This window comes from Rhincodon typus, chromosome 47 (genome assembly GCF_021869965.1).
Source record: "Rhincodon typus isolate 14 chromosome 47, sRhiTyp1.1, whole genome shotgun sequence".
NCBI lineage: Eukaryota > Metazoa > Chordata > Chondrichthyes > Orectolobiformes > Rhincodontidae > Rhincodon > Rhincodon typus.
In genome coordinates, this window is record NC_063378.1 from 1,349,558 (window position 1) to 1,356,582 (window position 7,025).

Here is a 7,025-nt window from a genome sequence, read left to right on the forward strand (position 1 = left end):
GCTCGTGTTTCCCTCGATCCTGAACCAAGTGTAATGAGATATCGGTGGGACACCTTCACTGGAGCAGGTTAATGTGACATTGTGTCCTTCTCTGATCCCACCGGAGGGTCCACTGATGGACGCTGTGGTCTGCCGTGGGGGATCTGGAACAAGAGCAGAGGAGAATCAGCAGGTAATCCCTGTGGCCTGTAACCCTCTGAGATCTCTACACTTCTCCAGTTCCAGCCTCTTGAGTATTTCCTGATATCCATCCCTTGACCTTCAACTACCTGGAGCCCTAAGATCTGGAATTCCCTTCCTCATTTTTCACCTCCTTCAGACAAAACATGATCCTGACCCACATAAGGAGATCTTCAGTCACTGACCGGAAGCACGGTCAAAGTGGTTTAACTTAAAAAGCCCCTGAAAAGAGAGTGTGAAAGTGTTTGTATCTGTGTTTACACACATCCACATGCCTGTCCTAGATACTGTGAAGCTGACAGGCTCTTGGGGATATTAATTTGTATGCAGAGATGTGGCTGTGGAATCTCTGGTGTGCAGATGATATCACACACAGAAACAGAACAAAAGAGGAGCTGGAGAGTATGATATTCCCAGACAAAATACACAGAGAGCCATTTGGATTGAACATGAATGAGGCAATGACCAACAAAATGGCTCTAAACAGTAATGAGGATATCAAGATTAGGTGCACTGATGTAGGGAGAGTAGACAAATTCCAATGATAATGCTCAATGATAAATATCAAAGTTACATCCAGGAATGAAATGTGGCTTAGAAAAACACAGTGTAAGCACAGTGACCAGTGACTTCAGTCTCTGAAAACAACACCATGAAGCTGAGAAAACATCGGGTGCAGTCATTACTGCGGCGTGTTGTACTCAATGGATGTGAGAGTCAGATGCTGAAGAAATTAGATGAGAGGAGGGTAACAGCTTTTGAAATGAACGTACGACTGAGGATGCTCATATTCAGCTGGTGGAGAGCAGGACAAGTAAGCACTTTAGAGAAAGATTATAAGATCAGGAACTAAAAGTGGTGTTATGTCCAGTTAGACTGAAATGGACCAATCAGTTCAGACATAGAAATGGAGAACTGTCTTTGTCTCAGCAACAGTTGTTGGAGAAATTGGGGGTACAAACAACAAAACAATAAAGAAATGTCAAACGGTGGATAACAGTGGAGCCATGGAATGAGGGAATGTTGAAGAAATCTAGAGTGGAATCAATACAATGCCAGCAGCGTCTCTAAAGATCTTGTAACAATGAACAAATGTAACAGGAGTCTCACATTGCACAGTGATGGTTATGGAGCCCTCCACTGCTCCGTGGTCATTCTCTGCCACACACTGATAGGCTCCAGTCTCCCTGGATGTAATGTGAGGAATTTCCAACCACAGCTCATTGTTGGAACTTGTTCTGTTCATTGTGGCATTAAGATGTCTCCACGTCAGGTTAGAAGCTGGGAAGCTGTTGATAGAGCAGATTATCGCTGCAGTTTTCCCCTCAATGATATTGATTGATGAATCTTTAATCATAGCAAGAGATGTAATTGAGAGATTCTGTGGTGCGTCTAAAAACAAATAAAGATTAGTTAACACATATTGGCTGTGGAACATTTTGAGAGATCCTGAAAATATGAAAGGTGTGAAATCTATAGGTTCCTTTGACATAAAGCAGACAAATCAGGCAAACACTACAGTTCAGTACCAGAGGGTACAGCAAACTCATAGGGTTAATAATGAGGGAGTGCAACACTCCAAGGGTCAGTATTGAGGGAAGACAGCACTGTCTGTGGATCAGAATTGAGGGAAGACTGCACTACCTATGGGTCAGTGCTGAGGAAAGGCAGTTCTGTCTGTGGGTCCGTTACCTTAAGGGACCAGTAGATATACACAGCAAGATCCATCTGATCATCAGTGCTCTCCAGGTTCCTACAATTCATTGTGTATTCCCTTGATTATTTTATTGTGCCCAAGTGCATCATTATCACATTTACCTGGGTTGAAATCCATTTGCCACTGATCAGCCTGTCTGTATCATCCTGTAATCTAAGGCTATCTTCCTCACTATTTATCAGATCACTCATTTTTGTATCATCCGTGAACTGAGCTGACTGATCAACACTCTTACATTCATTTCTCAATCTTTTGTACATACTTAGATCAGCAAGAGCCCCAACAGTGATCCCTGTGGAATCCACTGGACACAGGCTTCCAGCCACAGAAACACGCTTTGAACATCACCCTCTACTTCCTGCCATTTGCCCAGTTCTGAATCCAAATTGCCAATTTTTCTTGGTTCACATGGGCTCTTACCTTCATTATTAGTCTCTCAAGTGGGATCTTATCAGAAGCCTTGCTAATGTCCAAGTAGACAACATCAAATGCATTGCCCTTCATTCTTACATAACTGAACCACGCTGACTGTCTCCTGTTCTCTGGCACCTCTCTTGCATCCACAGAGAATTGGAAATATTTGCTAGTGCCTCTGCTATCTCCTCCCTTGCCTCACTGAACAGCCTCGGATACACTTCATCTGGTCCTGGTGAATTAGGCCTGCCAGACCATCAGAACCTCCTCTCTATCTATGCAGATTTCTTTAATTATTTCACGCCTCCCTACTGATTTCTATACCCACATTGTTCACGAATGAGATAGACACTGGCGCAAAATGTTCATTTAGAACCCAACTATATCCACTGGGTCTACACATAAACTAACACTGTGGTTCTTAATTCTTATCTAAATTATTCTTTAACCCTTGTAAAAGAAGTTGGGAAGTTCCCGCATTTTATCTGTCATTATCCTTTCATGCCCTCACTTTGCTCTCCTAATTTCTTTTTCAATATCCCTCTTACGCATTCCATATTCTTGTAGATCTTTTGTTTATGCCCCCAGTACCTGCGTAAAATTCACTTTTTCTCTTTTATCCAGTCCTGCATGTCCCTCAACATCCAGGGTTCACAGGATTTGTTAGTCTCCCCACCCCCCACAACTAATGTTTCTTGGAAATTGTGCGCCTGTACTCTCCCTAATTCCTTTTTGAATGTTTCCCACTTTTCTGACACAGATTTACTGAAAATCATGTCTCCACGTCCACTCTGGCCAAGTCATATCCGATCTTATTAAAATCAGCCTTCCCCAGTTTAGAACTTCGATTTCAGACCCATCCTTGTCCCTTTCCATGATGAGCTTGAATCTAACAGAGTTATAATCGCTGTCTACAAATGCTCCTCCTCAGATATTTCAACCAGCTGTTCTGCTTCATTGCTCAAAATTAAGTCCAGGACCATTGCCTCTCCTTTAGGGCCTTCCATGTAGTGGCTTAAAAAGCTGTGCTGGATGTATCCTAAGAATTCCGTTCGCTCTAAGCCTTCCACACTATGACCACTCCAGTTAATTTTGGGAAGGAAGAAATCTCTCACTGTTATGATCTATTCCTTTGACACTCTCTGAAATTTGCCTACATACCTGCTGTTCCATTTCTCTCTGACTGTTCGGGAGCCCATAGTGTACACTCAATGGTGTGACTGCTCCATTTTGGTGTCTAAGTTTTACTTAATGGCTTCACTTGAGGAGCCCACTAACATGTCCACCGTACTTACTGTTGTAATTGATTCCCTGATCAGTTTTGCGACATCTCCTTTTCTTTTACCTCCTTCCCTGTTCTAGCTGAAGATCCTGTATTCTGGAATATTGAGTTGCCAATCTCGTCCCTCTCTCAACTGTGTCTCAGTGGCAACAATGGCAGCATACTCCATATTTTAATTTGTGTCCTTGCCCATTGTTTGTTAGACTCTTTGCATTGAAGTAAATAGCATCCAGCCTTTTCAAACTCCATGTGCCTTCACAGGGCCATAATTCCTGTCCATTCCTGACTCTCTCGCTGTCTATTCTAGTTCTGGCTGCGCATCTTCCCTTGCTGAACCATCCCTCAGGATCTCAACCCATTGCCAAGTTAGTTTAAACCTTTCCCATTAGCACCAGCAAACCTCCCCACAAGGATGCTGGTCCCATTCTGGTTCAGGTGCAACCTGCCTGCCTTGTACAGGCCCCACCACCCACAAAGAATCCCAATGTCCCAGAAATCTAAAGGTCTCCCTTGTGCACCTGTCCAGCCACACATTCACCTGGATGGACCACTAATTTCTATACTCACTAGGATGTGGCAGTAGAAGTAATCCAGAGATTACGACTTATGAAATCCTTTTTTCTCCAGTCTATATCCTAGCAAATTCAGCTTGCAGCACCTCATTTCTTTTCATCCTGATGTTGTTGGCACCTTCCACAATCTCTGTCTATTGCCCTCCAATGTAGATGTTGAATGCCGTGCACACTCTCCTTGCACAGTGATGGTTATGGACCCCTCCACTACTCCATGGTCATTCTCTGCCACACACTGATTGTCTCTCTGTTATATCCAGAGTAACTAGGTAATATGAGGAATCTCCAACCACAGGTCATTGTTGGAATTTAGCCTGTGCTTTTCTCTCTCTCATTCTCTTTGTTTCTCTCTCTCTTTCCCTTTTTCACTCTCTCAAACTGACTCTGAATCCTTGGACTAAACTCTGACGTATCCAAAACTTGACAACAAGCGGCATGCTTGTTTGACAGTGGAAATCAACATGATGTCATGTTCCCTGAATGTTAAAATATTGTCAGATTGCTATTATACATAGGACAAATGGATCCAGCAAATAAAAACTCTAGAACAAATAAAAGCACAGTCTTCTGTGCAGAGATAGTAGGAACTGCAGATGCTGGAGAATCTGAGATAACAAGGTGTAGAGCTGGATGAACACAGTAGGCCAAGCAGCATCAGAGGAGCAGGAAGGCTGACATTTCGGGCCTAGAAGAAGAGGTCTGAAGAAGGGTCTAGGCCCGAAACATCAGTCTTCCTGGTCCTCTGATGCTGCTTGGCCTGCTGTTTTCTGTGCAGGTGTTGTTTGTTGAATTGGGTGTCTCATATAGCACAGTATTGGTTATGGAGCTCTCCACTGCTCCATGGTCATTCTCTGCCACACACTGATAGTCTCCAGTCTCCCTGGATGTAACGTGAGGAATGTCCAACCACAGCTCATTGTTGGAACTTGTTCTGTTCATTGTGACATTAAGATGTCTCCATGTCAGGTTAGAAGATGGGAAACTCTTGACAGAGCAGATTATCACTGCAGCTTTCCCCTCAATTCTATTGACTGATGAATCTTTAATCTCATCAACGGAAGTAATTGAGAGATTCTGTGGTCGGTCTAAAAGCAAACATTGATCAGTTAATTACATTGACTGTGAAGCACTTTGATAGGCCCTGCAATTATGAAGGATGAGCTATCAATGGAGTTTCCTTATGCATAAATCACATAACTGAAGCAGATACTTCTGTTCAGTATAAATAGAGTAAGAGTCAGAGTTGTACTGTGCGGTAACAGACCCGTCGGTCCAACTCATCCATGTTGACCAGATATCCTAAGTTGATCTAGCCCTATTTGCCAACATTTGGCCCATATCCCTCGAAACTCTTCCTATTCCTATACCCATTCAGCTGCCTTTTCAATGTAGAAATTGTACCATTCTCCAACACTTCTTCTGGCAGCCAGTTCTATACATGCACTACCCTGTGTGTGAAAAAGTTGCCCCTTAGGTCCCTTTTAAATGTTTCACTCTTACCTTAAACCTATGCCCACCAGGTTTGGACTCTCCTACCCTGGGAAAAAGACCTTGGCTCTTCACCCTATCCATCCATGTCCATCATGTTTTTATAAACCTCTGTAAGGTCACCCTCAGCCTCCAACGCGCCAGGGAAAATAGCCCCAGGCTATTCACCCTCTCCCTGTAGCACAAGTCCTCCAACCCTGGCAACTTCACTGTCAAAGAGCTAGTACTGATGGAGAGCTGCACTGCTAGAGGGTCAGTATTGAGGGAGTGCCGCACTGTGAGAGGACCAGTACTGAGGAACTACCATACAGTCAGAGAGTCAGTGCTGAGGAGTGCCACACTGATGGATGGTCAGTCATTGAGGGGATGCTGCATGTTGAAGAGTCAGTGCAGAAAAAAGGCCTCACTACCTGAATGTTGGTACTGAGGGAGTGCAACACTCATCTTTAATGCGACAAAACAGTCTTTGCCTTCTCAGTCTGAGATTGCTCAGTTGAAACCAGATGTGCAGGATATTAGAAATTGTGGAATCTTGCTGTGCACAAAGTAAGCTATTTCAGGAAAGTTGAATGAAGGATGTCTATACTTACATTGCACTGTCAGTATGAGGGTCTGCACTGATGAAACAGTTGGATAACTCACTCTGCAGGTGAGAGTTTGCCCCTGGTGTCTGAGTGATGGTGTCAGGCTCAAAACAGAAGTATAGGTCAGAGTGACACCATGCTGAGTTACAGTGTTTGAGACTGATCCAGGTACTGCAGTGGGAGTGTCCCAGGTTAAGGCAGGAGCTGTTCCATTGCATGTTGTGTTGAAGGTGCAGCTCAGGTTCACACGCTTTCCTGTGATAATTTCCACAGGGAATATCATGGGTTTATCTGTGAAATCTAACAGACAGAGAATGGACGTTTTTAGATAACTATAACGTGAAGCGTCAGTTCAAATAGAATCTCAGTCCTACATGAGAAAGCACATTTACCAGGATGGTCTCCAAACTGAGGGTTAGCAATGAGGCTGGAGGAGTGCACCCTCGCTGCAGTCCCAACTTTCCATGGGTCACAACATGAAATAAAAACACTCTTCCTTTATTCATTAACAGGGTGAGGGTGTTGCTAGCTAGGCAACATTTATTGCCCATCCCTAATTGCCCAGAGGGCAGTTAAGAGTCAACCACATTGCTGTGGGTCTGGAGTCACATGTAGGCCAGACCAGGTAAGGAGTGAAGCAGAAAGGTTTTTCCAACAATCGACAATGGACTTATGGTTATCATTAGACCCTCCGCCCAATATTTAAATTTCCCTTCAACCTTTTCCTCTTCAAGAAAAGCAGCCCCAAGTTTTCCAATCTGTCCTCATAACTGAAGTTTCTCATCCCT